Raw genomic sequence first — 13,514 nt, 5'->3', positions numbered from 1 at the left:
GCCTATCTTTTCCCTAGATACCTAGCCTTTTTGCAGTGCCCATAAACAGTGTATCAGACAGTATTAGCTGGAATCAGAGCCTTCAACATCTTCCTGTTCTGTTGTTGGAGCTGCCCCTAGATAAGGTCCCACCAGCACTGAGAGGTACCCACTGTCACTGCACTTCAGGACCCCTGCCTTGTGTCTTGGTCCTGAAGTACAGGGAATAGGGCCAAAGATGAAACTCAGCACTCAGCTGGACCACTGTCCCAGCTCTGCAGATCCCATGCAGCACAGCCCTCCCTTTTGCAGCACAGTCTGTTCAGGACTCCAGCCTCATGCATTCCCAAGAAAACCTACAGGACTGACGTTGCACAGACTGCTTGGTTTCTGACCCTGCTCTTCAGTCCACATTTTCAAAACCCAGCTCTGCCAGCATCTCCAGCTGGAGACTTTCTCTGTTCTCTCAGGTGTCTTTATATTTACAGTCCTTATAGAAGGGACAGAATAAAAAGAGGAAGACATTTGGACTTCAGACCCACAGTTCTGGTGCTACTTTGGCACAGTGATACTTGAGCAGCTCTACCTCCAACTAAAGTACACTTCCCGCTTAGATAAGGTTCTTTCAGTTTGTGAGCCAGTTAATTCTCCTGGTAGCTGTCTGAGATTATAGCCCTTTCTTTCAGACAAAGTAAGGCAGGTAAGTTAAAATTTTATAGCCACAAATTACTTAAATTTTTCCTCAAGTGAACTATTTCAGTTGATTTAGACAGACCACATTGGATAATAAAATATCACCTGAAACCTATCAGGAAGTTTTCAACATATAAAAAAAATGGCAATCTTATTTAATCTCTGGGAAAGATAATTGTTTGCCCTTGATGTACGCTTTGCATTCTTGAAGGATATCTTTTGAAATACAATATAAGTTTTGAAATCTTATATATGCACCTTTACAATAGTAATGGCTTTCCACAAGCTCTGTGGGAGGTGACATTTCAGCAAGATACTTCCCCTTGACTTTGTTTATTCCAGCAGTTTAAATTCTACCTCTGGTGATAGCTGTTAACTTGGCAATGTGAAAAGTGCTACATGATGTGGCTGTGCTCAGTCAGCTCATCAGAAGCTTACCAATTACGACTGTGGAGCCCATTCTTCTTGCCACAGCATGCCACCCACCATGCATAACTGGGACAGCTGATCTTCACATGTGCATAAAATCTGAAAGTATGCACACATTTACTCAGAAGCCATGCAATGCAGGCACAATAAGTCTGCTGCTTCATAGAAGCCTTTTTATTTCCTGCAATAGCTCATACACAAGGAGTTGTAGATAATTTCTTGCTCCCTGCCTGCCTTGGAAATGTCACAAAGGGGAGATTTTGAATGCCACCCCGCAAGAGGATAAGATTTGTACATGTCAGGCATTCAGGACACCTGTATTGGGACCATACCATGAGGACAGCTGTGAAATAGGAAGTTGCAGATATCAGGGTTATCCATCTCACCCAGGACTTCATCTCCATCCACATCTTGGATGCACTTGGGAAAGGAGGTAGTGGGAAGCAGATTGTGGGCTCAATTAAATAATTGAAATATGCTGGAATGACCCATAAATTTGGCATCTAAGCATTATGAAATGAAGAACTTTGTTAACAAAAGTCTTTGTAAGCCTGTTTCTGCAGGATGAAATCTGAGCTCTGTTTAAGATCTTTTAATGACATCAGCGAGGCAAGATTTAATTCTAGAGAGATGCTATTTGTCAAGCATATAGGGAGTGTTTGAGCTTCAAAAATAATGCTACCTTTGAGCATTCATTTTTGTTTGAAATATCCAACAGAACGTATGAAGTCCAGATTGGGGTTTTTGTTAAATTGCGATTTGCACTCATCCAAAGATATTATTTTCTTTATTTTGAAGCAACTATTTTCAAAGACATTTAGTGCCAGACTCTGTCACCTTTGACTGTAGTTTCTTTTGCATCAGCTAAAATAGAAGTAACTCTGTTCAAGTAAGCAGAGTAACACTACTGAAAAAACAGAATAAATAATCAGAGAATCAAGCCCTTTGAATAGCAAATGACTCCATAAATAGTCCCATTGATTTCAGCAGATTTTTATGGCATAAGTAGCTACATTAGTGGAAGCAGCACACAAGACCCTTTGGGCTTGGACAGAGAAAAAAATCCCCAAAGTATAATTATTAAAAAAAAAAATTCCATAGCACATCAGTCAGTTGACATGTTACTAGCTTATTGTATGACTTACCAAAGACAGAATCAAGTGAGTTGATGATAAGGATGATTCCTCTGTAAGCTGCTGTGACATGAAAGCTGGATCCCTTATTTACAAAAAAAGAGAAAGCAAATAAAGCCACAACAGTGAAATGCTTTCCATTGCCCTTAAAGAAATGCTTCTTTAAGTCAGAAAGAATATTTTATCAAATGGAGTTGTCCCTTTATGGATACTGTTTATGGACAGTATCAAAATGTGAGAATGTCATGACATGGTCTCCCCTGCCTCTATCGCTTTGGATGGTGGAAAATTTTTTTATGCTTGCTTTTCCTTGAAATCTGGTAGAAACATAAGTGAAGTCCAAACATGCTACCTTAATTATGTTTCTTTGCCTAAACACATTTCTTAAAACCAGAGAAGTGTTCTCTGGAAATGTTTTGTGGCATCTTTAAGCCTGAATATGAGAATTGTGTCTGGATCCAGAGAGCAGTAAAACACCTACCCAGCTTAAAGACTCCTGGAGCCAACAAAACTGTTCCTGGGATCTAACTGCTGTGCTGTGGACCCATTTCTGAAAGTGACTTTGAGTGGTTTAACTCCATGTAGAGAGTTGGAACATGATGCATGAGAGCAGGGGAAGAAACCACGATGATCAGGGAATATAACTGCCTGACTAGAAATGACATCAGATCCCCCATACCTTCCTGCCAGTACTGAACTTGGAGTCATCATTCTCGGGGAAGCAGGTGATGTATTTCAAGTATTCAATAAAGAACTGTGCACCCACGTACACGGTACTGCTGAAAACTTTTGTAATTACAGTAATTTTAATGAAACCACATTAGCTTTGTCCTTGCCTTCCTCTCATTGCTTTTCTTTGAACTCTCCTCTTGTCATATCACATAGTAACTGTAAAAAATGTTTTGTCCAAATACAAACTCCCTGTTCTGAGTGCCACTCTGCTATCAGCAGGAACAGTATTTCAAATAAGATGCTGGGCATTTGCCTCTATGAATAGCTTCTTCTTTGCACATGGTAGATTGTGAAAAGCAGATATATATCTTTTGAGTGTACATTTTTCATTAAGAACCTCTAGAGCACAAGAGGAAGGAGTCACAAGAGGTGAAAAAAAGGTATCTTTAGCTTTACTGCAAACAGTCCTCTGCTGTGTTTCCTCAGTTATGACCAAGCAGTGTCTATTTTCTATTGAGTGTGGAGCATTCTAATTCCTGGAAATTTTTTAAGGGAAGTACTTGGAATAAGATTCTACAGTGCTGATTTTTCAATGCTATCTGACTTATGCTATCTGACATTTCTTCTCTTTCCATCTAACAGTGAAGTGACACAAAACGGATAAAAATTTTCCTCTCTGTCAGGTAAGGACAAGGCTGTGTACCACCCCATACCTGTACTGTCCATGCTGAAGGGTAGGAAGTTTGCCTATATCCCCGGTTTTGGGGAAAAGATCTTGTTTGGTGCTCACAGTGTACCCTGTAAAAGCAGCTAGAGGAGGTTAGATGGAGACTGATCCCCTACAGTTGACTTTTGTAACCTTTTGGGTTAGGAATACTGTCTTCCTGCATGGGCTCCTAGTGAATTATTGATACCCTTGAAACAGAGAGGACGAAGAGAATCTAATGAGACATTTGTGAACCAATACAGCAACGAAAGATTCCTAAGAATGGATTGCTCAGCACCTCCCCACAAACCGGAGGGATATTTGGTGCTGGATGCGATTGTGGTCCCTAGTCTCATTAAAACTCATCTCCCTGCTTTTTATAAAGTGGCACTCTAATTTTAAAAGGAAATCTGTAGATTACTAGCAAAAAGTCTACCCAAACTCTCAGAAAACATAAATGAAAATTCAGATTAGACTGTTTTCTAAAAATCACTTGTTTCTAAGCAATGTCTTGATATTTAGAGGGGAGAAATAAAATATTCGGTTTATTTTTTGGTGTTTGGATAGTTTTTCCCCATACTTATTGTGAATAATAAAAGAATTTGAAAAGGATCTCTTAAAATATTTCCTTTACTGAGGGATTGTGTTATGTCTTACTCTGTTTTAAAAAGTCGACAATGTCTAGTATGACTTAGTGAGGGATTTTAAGGGGTCTTGTCCCTAAACTTTTTTTCATTTTTATTTCCTGGACTGAAACAATCATCTTCCCTTTCCCTTTCCCTTTCCCTTTCCCTTTCCCTTTCCCTTTCCCTTTCCCTTTCCCTTTCCCTTTCCCTTTCCCTTTCCCTTTCCCTTTCCCTTTCCCTTTCCCTTTCCCTTTCCCTTTCCCTTTCCCTTTCCCTTTCCCTTTCCCTTTCCCTTTCCCTTTCCCTCTCCCTTTCCCTTTCCCTTTCCCTCTCCCTTTCGGTCCCCCCCCCCCCCCCCTTCATTCTTTTTGTCCTTTTTCTTTCAAACCAGCCAAAAAACCAGTAGCCAAAAAATTTTAATTTTTTTATTTCTGCTCTGAGATAAATTTATTACACAAGGTAGTACCAATTAGAAGCCCAGTAGCCCAATGTTCTCTAATGACTCACCAACCTACAGCTGCAATATCTGTGCAACTTGATCTCACTGCATCGGTAACAGAGTGTCTGGTTTCACGATCTTGACAGTGGTGGCATGAGAAGGAGTGAAAATTGACAGCAAGCTGACAGAATACTACTGGGACTACTCCTCTGGGGTCCATCACACAGGCATTTCATCCCTATGTCACTGAAAAGACCCACTAAAAAACTAACAAGTATGCCAGCAGAGTAGCTGTCATAAGGAACTGATTTAACAGTAGTGGGTGTTTTTAGGTGTTTGTTATGAATGAGGTTTTTTCTTTTCAGCCCCTGGGATTATCCTTATGTACAGATCGGGACATAAAAAAAGATGGGTGAAAACAAAATCAGATGGAAAGCGGAAAATATCTGTTTCCTTCATATGTTTGCATTGTGCTGAGTGCAGCAGGGTGCTGAGATGGACTCCCCAGATGTTATCACTGTAACTGCAATATCATGTAGCTCTGTGTCCCGTCAAGCTCCTCTGCCAAATTCTATGACATAATCACTTAGTTGGCTGTATACAATCTATACAATCTAAAAGGAAAATGCATTTTCTTTTAGATACTGAGCTTATTTTTTGTCCTTGTTGGTGTTCAAAATTCATTGTGATGAGGAGTCATTTTATTGTTGTGGTTCCTTGATTGTGTTTTGGTTTCTGTTGTCTTAATAAAAACAATGAAACAAATGGTTCTGAGCACAGCAGAGCTAATGAAGTCATGTTTTTAGGATATGTATTTGACAGCTTTATATTCCTTCCTTTGTCCCATTACAGGAGCTTTCACCATTTATACTGAAGTTTATGCCCAACTCCATCAGACTTGCCCCTTTCCAGTCTGCTCAGCTGCCTTTCAAGTCTGCAGGTATCAGCTGTGCAGAGGACATTACATGCTCTCAGTAGCTCAGAGCTACTTTTGCATTGACATGCTGGCAGAATACTTGCTGACTGGGTAGCAAGAGGTCAATTAAAAAAGGTAACTGCTGAGCTGTCACTGATGTTTTATTCCTAGTGGGACAGCAATCTGGCTCTGTGGCCTCTATCTAGACATCAATTTATATGAAACTTGTGAGACTTCTCTTTCTTTCTTCTTTGACCTCATTCTTATCTTTGTCTGAATTTGGCCAGGAGTTTTGGAGGTTATGAGGTGTACAAGGACAGACAGACAATGTATTTCAGGTAGATCAACAATACAATATTTATAAAGGCTAATTAAAAATAAAAAGTTAAATTTCCAAATCAAATCATCTCTCAGAAACAAAATAGCATTAACATCATTGTGGCTTGTATTACTAATTCACATAAGAACTTTGAATATTTCACTAAGAAAGATTTTTGAAAGAGTTTGAGTGAGAGAAAAACATCTTTTAGAGGCATGATAGCAAAATATGCTAGTTATGAGTCCATCTAGGCTGAGAAAAGAACATTTGAATTGTGGCACTGACACTGAAATGCTTTTTTATTTTTAATTTTCATCTGGCTCAGAACCTTGCACTCTTGTTTTGTGGTTTTGACTATCTGTTAGAACATTCAAGCTGTATCATAAATAGCAGTATTGAAAACATATGTCACAGGGGAAAGAAATATGTAATAAAACCAGCTGTCATTATATGATAATGAATTTCACTCACTACTGAGCTGGATAAGTGTTTTTCACAGGGAAACAAGTGGCAAATTCAACAAAGAAAAACGTGTGTAAAACTTACAAGTTTTTAAGCCAGCTCTAGGAGATACAATTCAGTCTTATCAATGGGAAAAATAATCTGAGACTAATTTTGAAGCTGAAAACATCTAGTTTATTAAACTGTGAGCAAGAGCAACATGGTAACAGTTTTCACATATGTAGGAGAGAAATCATTTTAAGGCACCAGTTTTAGGCTACATAGTCATGAGAAAGAAGAAGTATATCACAGAAAAAATAAATCAATGTTTAAACACTCCTAAAGGCTGGAATTTATTAGACAGAAAAGTAACTTGAAAAATGTCATTAAAGATTTCTTTATCTGTGAGAAATGAAAAAGTTTGGCTGCATTATCAAATATATGTAATGAGAAGTATTCTAGCTTCGGAGTGAGAAAGCTTAGATTGTCTCATTGTTCATTCACAGTTTTAATTTCTATGATTCTATGGCCGAATCTCATTCAGTGGAGGTCCCTTTCCTCTTCTGGAGCTAGCTAGCAGATAAAATAAGCATGTATATCACGGCAAATAAGCAATCAGGTTAGCATTTGCATAGCATGGCCACAGAGTATTCCTGCTATTAGGACAACAGTCTGTAAATTTATTTCAAATTCTCTATTTAAAGAAGGTTGAACTCCAGCTGGTGACTATTATGTTCTGAAATGGCGTTATTATCTCCAAGGGAATACTGCAAGAACACAACTACTTCAGGAATCTTTCCTTAAGGACAAAGTTCATACACAGGCTCCCTCCCACCTACACACCCACTCACCTTGTATATGTATAGATATCTCCTTTAATGAAGAATTGTAATTATAGATTATGTTTTTGCATAACTGAAAGCAAATAATTTCTCTTTGGAAAGATATGGGGTCAGTTGCAGGATGTCGGAACAAAATCAGCAAGAATAAAGCTGCAGATTTCTAAATGTGCAATATATTAAATAAATCCACATGACTAAACTTCCATATGACTAAACTCGCTTGATTCAGAGATGTTTTCAAGATACATGAAAAGTGTCAGTTTGTAACAGGAAGAACGAGATTTTTGAATCAGATGTAGTCTAACTCAGTAAGTGAGTAAGCTTGTAAGGTCTTACTGAGCTTATAAAAGCAAAATAATGTATTTGCACTGTCAGAGAATTCACTGGAAAATATGCTCATGTAAACAGGTAGGATGCAAATATAGCTTTCACCTGGGATTACAACCCGAAGGTTGCTTGGCATAGTGTCACATAAGTAGTTGTAGAAAAGCTTCTGGTTTCATTGCTGTCGTTTGGATTTGTCACTGTTTTAGAAGCCACAGTCTCATGGGTGGTTTTCAGAAATTTTCTGAAATCCACCAATAAAGTTCATTTATTTATTTATTTTTAATTGTGTTTTGGCCTTTGACATTTAAGGCATTAAGGAAAATCAGTAGGTTTGATCAAGCACAGGCCTCCTTCTGTGTTGTGCAGGTGACCCAAACAGGCCAACACAGGATTAAACTTCCTCAAATAGGGTCTCTTGGTCCTGAAAAACTCAGCTGGGCTGCTGTGAAGGGAGGGTAAAAACCTTTTCTTTCAGGTGTGCTAGGCCGCTGCACTGAGAGTTTTGGGAGATACAGACATACCCAGGACTTCCTACATAGTGCTTAGTCCAAGTGGAAAGACCTTCCACTGAGACGAAGCTCCAGCTGTTTCTGACAGGCCCGTGCCAATCAGTCACAGCACAGACTGTTAGTATAAACAGTGCTCAACAACGTTCATCTGATGTATGGTTCTTCCAGAAGAGACCTGGCATAATTTACAGCAACCTCCAAGGTACCATTAACCTCTGCTGTAACACAGGATTCTGCCAAGCTGGAAAAACAGAGAATCCCAGGTCTCTGTATTCAATTTGGAGAGCTGTTCCTTATTGAATGTTCTGTTTTTCCAGCTCAAATAAGGGTAAATCAACGTTTTCAAATAACACATGTATGTGCCAGTTTTATTAGAATTTCTCTCTCTCACATTTTTACAATGGCCCGTGAAAATCAAATCAAGATAATAGCAGAAATAATTGACCAAAGAATAGCAGTTTTTTTAATCAAAGGAACATGATGATTAAATCAAAAGCTTTTGATCTGTGGATATCATCAATGGTCTTTTGACTATTAATAATAATGTGTCATCAGTGAATTTTAAAAATGCATTTTTGGAGGGCAAAATGTCTACATCTAGATCGAAAAAGGTCAGAACAGTACTATTTGTAATTAAATCTATTAACAGTACTGTTGACAGTTTTTCAAGTGATTTAGATTAAAATATATCACTGAAGTACAGCAATAGTTACAAGGAGAAAAACTCAAATCCTAGAATTCCTTAACATCCATTATGCTTTCCCTGGAGTCTTTAATCCTTAATAGGATTCAAACAGTATTTTTAAATAATTAATAATACTACTACTACAACAGCAGCAGCAACAACAACAATAGAAATCAGAACAATAAAATGTCACTAAAGAAAGTCTTGCTTTTCTTTCAGAAACCTTGGCAGAAATACTCAACAGCACTGAAGCCTTAGAGACACCACTGCTTCCTTTTGTTGTGCTGTAGCCACAGGGAGGGTGAGCCTTCTTCTATTCCTTTTGTGCACAACAAAGCTCTTCAGCACAAGAACGCATTCAGGCCTGTAGGGATTTACCAGCCCAGGGAAGCAACAGCAAGCATGTGCAGGGTGTTACCATGGTCTGTGAGAGTGTGGAGCTTTCCAAAACCAAGTTTTGCCCATGCACACAACACCATTTCTTGCACAGTGCAGATATGCTTTGCGTATATTAACCCACTAAAAGGTGTAGTGAAAGACTATCTGTGCATCCATAAAGATGCATGTGAAGGTATGATTCTTCTGTTTCCCGAGCCTGAAGGGGAGGGAGATTACAATTTCTATGGCAATATTTAGTGGCATCAGCTCAGAAATCCTCCCTTTTCTTTCTCCTCTTCCTTCAGCCACCAAGCTACAGTTTCCAAGGGAAAAGTTTTTTATAGACAGTGATGTCTTACTGTTCTTTTTGTCGTGCGTATTGGCCAGACAAACATCCTATGAAAAATAGATGTGATTTTCTAACTAATGATAGCATCAAAACGACCACAAGGAAACCTGATGCAGTGCTTATGCACCTCAGTTCTTACAGTCTGTTACTACGCTATGTAGGCACTAATTTGGTGTTCCTCAGATTGCCTCATTAAAATAGATACTTTGTATTAATTTATTAACTCAGTGTACATTTGATGACAACTCTGTCGAAAACTGGTCATGAAGCTGTTAGGTATCATACAGGCATAAACTTGTTTTTGATAGAGAGTACACATTCATCAGTTCTCTAGTGGCACTAGAGAGACACTTCTACTGCCTGCCTTTGGAAGGTCTGCAGGGACAGTATGAGCATCTGAACAACAGTCTTCCAGACTGGAAAACAAAGATGGTCGAGGCACTGTGGCCTGAACATGGTCACTCTTTCGGACAGAAATAGTTTGGCTACTACCCATGTAAATCATATACAGTGGGATGGAGCTGTAAGAGAGGCGAAAGGAATCATGGCTGGCTTCAGAAAGTCCTGGAAGCTTGTTAAACTGAATATAATCTATCACCATGTGCTTTGGAGCTCTGACTCACAAATAGGCAGAGGTGAGCAATTTTATGCTATAAACAAAGCACAAATAAGGTATGTATAATGTATCGAATTAATAAATATGAGATCTTTATATTTGCATTTTTATTATAAGTTCTTTAAATGAAACTTCTGTGTTTCAGTTTTGTTTAAAATTATTTTTCAATTATTTTAGCCCTTTTCTACTAGAATTTGTCATTTTCATGTCATAAGTGCTTATATACCATCAAACTTTTTTCCTGTTCTGAACACCTTTGGTGTGTCTATTTCTCTACCTTTTATAGAACCATTTCCTTTAATATCAACAGCTTTTATATACTATACTACTTCCTGACTGCAGCTTATTTTTGAAATTTCCAGTATATCTTCTAGAATATACTGATAATTTTAACCTTTTTTTTTTTTTTTTTAAGCGAAGGGATGCTAGCTTATCACAAATTGTCATAAATTCAAAAGTACAATGCGCTGTAGTGGGAAAGTTGAAAGTATCCAATATGTACTCTTCTTTCATTTTTCTGATCATCTCTATTTAGTTCTGTCAGCACTTCCTGAGAACAGAAAGTAGTCCATTTAGAAATGATTGGATCATCTGTTTTGTCCTCAACGAAATGATATTCATTCACCCATTAATAGTCCCTTGTTTCCTATCCAGAGCTCACCAAGAAAGAACTTTTTCTACTTAGAAAACCCCTCTAAAACTCCCAGAATAATGTGAAATCAACAAGTGCAATTAAATATTTCTTAATGTAAAATGTTACAAGTTTTTGATAACATCAGAATTTTTAAAAAAGGGAGAAAAGGAACAATTAAAAAATTGTCAGTTGGTTAAATTACTACAGCCATTTCCTTGGGAAAAAGATATGTTTTTTCAGGTTATAGTTCTACCCAAGAGTGTCTAATACAGACCAATATTTTTTAAGTATTTTATTTTGAGGCATATTTTTGCTCTCTTCATTAATTTGCAAGATCTTTATTTTTTCAGAACACGAAAGTTAACTCTCCGGATTTCTTCCAAGGTCTGGACGGAAAGAGGACAAATATTTTTTTAATTTGAAAAAAATTAAAAATCAACTTCTGTAAAAGTTGGAAGGGGGTAGTATGCCTTGGTATTCTTTAGGTGAAAGAAGAGCTACAGTTGAAATTTGCTGAAGTGAGGTTTAGAGACGGATCGTTTTCCCTTCAGTTCTCACTGATGCTTCTCAGTGAGGAAACCAATTCCCTGTCCAAAGATAGTTTTCCTATTCTGTGCAATGTCATGGTCTAAGTGATGATTTTTATTTTTGGAAATATGAAATACAAATGTTCCTCATGTTTCATCTTTTTATTAATGTATATAGTTCCTGAATTCAGGAATGGACACTTTCTTATTTATTTACTTTTGTGGTAGTGTTTGTATATGAGGCAAATGTGCTAAGATGTAAAAAATTATCCTGTTGACTTTAAAATGTCAACATGATTAACTAGTCTTTTCCAAAATTATGAATCATGACATACAATTCAAATTTATTACAATAATAAAGTACAACTCTTTGTGATACGTGATATATTCATCTATATAAATAAAATGTTTGGATTTACTCTTTCTTCTCTCATAGAATACACATTAAAATTGTTTTAAAACTTTTTATTATCAAATAAAATTTGAAAATTGTTCCAAAGAAAGATTCAAAAGAAGAAAAAGATATCTTGCATAATGTGAGGACTTCAGGTGCAATGGAATTTAGGAATAATGGCTGATTGTCTGACACTCACAGGAAAGTTGTAAAGGTAATACAGTTGGATCATTATTTTATTCTGTTTTCCTACATTTTAAACATCTAACAATTTTCTGCCAGAGACTTTTTAGATCTAGTCATTCCTAGCCTTTTTGGAGTCTGAAACTATTCAGAATTTCGTCATAGCTGTATCCTCAGGTTTAAACTATCTTTCTATTGGATTAGACTCCTTTGAAAAGCTTTTGTACTTCTTCCTATTTTCCAGTGGGAAATATTGGAAGGTTCATCTTGTTTGTTATTCAGCTGTATGTTTATTTTTCAGCACCTGGCTTTTAGTTTTCTCTTCCAGTGCTTCCAGACCTTAACTGTATCTACCCATGGTTCCCTTGCAGTTTGTCTTTCATTGTTTTTTGATATAATTCTGCTTACTCTGTGAGTATCTTAGCATGTAGGTTCACTACTACTGAGGACAGGAAATATTTCTAAAAAAGAAGGATGGCAAAAATATGTCTACATACACCCGGTCAATTAAACACTAGTCCTATGGTAGCTTTGTAAGGATTATATGTTCTCAAAGGGCATCAATTTCCCAAAACTTTAATAAAGCTGCTTTGTGCCTTAGGTGTTTGGAGGTTTTTTGCAGTCCTACTAGAAGGTTTCCTCCCTTACTAAACTGGTGATATTCCCAGTAGCTGCTGGATGTAACGTTGTTCATTGCCTTCATACAGCTGCCAGCCTTATCTTTGCATCTTGCTACAAGAGCAAGACTGATGTATCTCATCTAAGAGAAAGTCTCTTTAGCATAGGCAGAATGTAGGAGCATGGCTGTGACTACCTGACTCCACAGATATCCCATGTATGGCTTTTGCTTGGCCTGGCTTTTTGGTAGCAGGGAAGCCACAGAGGCGGCTTCTGTGAGAAGCTGCCAGAAGCTTCCACTGTGTCCAGCAGAGCCAGTCCCTGATGGCTCCAAAGATGGACACGCCACTGGCCAAGGCTGGGGCAATTAGAGATAGTGGTAATGCCTCTGTGATAATATGTTTAAGAAGTAATCAAAACAGAGGTTGCACAGGGAAGAGCAGGAGTGAAAATATGAGAGCAGAATGACGTGCAGACACCAAGGTCAGTGAATGAGGGCAGGAGGTGCTCCAGGTGCCCGAGCTCAGACTCCTCTGCAGGTTGGTGATGACCATGGTGAAGCAGCTGTGCCCCTGCAGCCCATGGAGGTCCATGGTGTTGCAGGGATCAACCTGCAGCCTGTGGAGGAGGAGCCCCATGCTGGAGCTGGTGGATGCTTGGGAGGAGGCTGTTATACCCCATGGGAGACCTGTAGAGAGAAGGGCTCTGCTTCCAAGCTGGAGCAGCTTGTCCTTGGAGAACCACACCTGTGGAAGAGTGACCAAAACTGCTATGGCAGTTTTGTGACGATTATTGCCCATGGGATGGACTCGCATTGCAGCAGTTCACAGGGAGCTGTTGTTCATGAGACGGACTCACAGCAGAGTTCATGGAAAACTGTCTCCTGTGGGAGGTACCCCACAGTGCACAGGGGAACAACTCCTCTCCCTGAGGTGCAGGAGAAGCCTTGAGTGATGAACAGACCAAAATCCCATTCCCTGCCTCCATGTGCTGCTGGAGCAAGAGGTAAAGCTGGGAAGGAGGGAGGGGTGGGGGAAGGTGTTTTTTTTAAGGGCTTATTTTGTCTAATTATCCTGCTCTGATTTCTTTAGTAAAAAAT

The sequence above is a fragment of the Chamaea fasciata genome, unplaced genomic scaffold (assembly GCF_029207755.1).
Source record: "Chamaea fasciata isolate MVZ Bird 193981 ecotype frontalis unplaced genomic scaffold, bChaFas1.0.hap1 SCAF_7, whole genome shotgun sequence".
Lineage (NCBI taxonomy): Eukaryota > Metazoa > Chordata > Aves > Passeriformes > Sylviidae > Chamaea > Chamaea fasciata.
Note: the sequence above shows the minus strand (reverse complement) of the source record.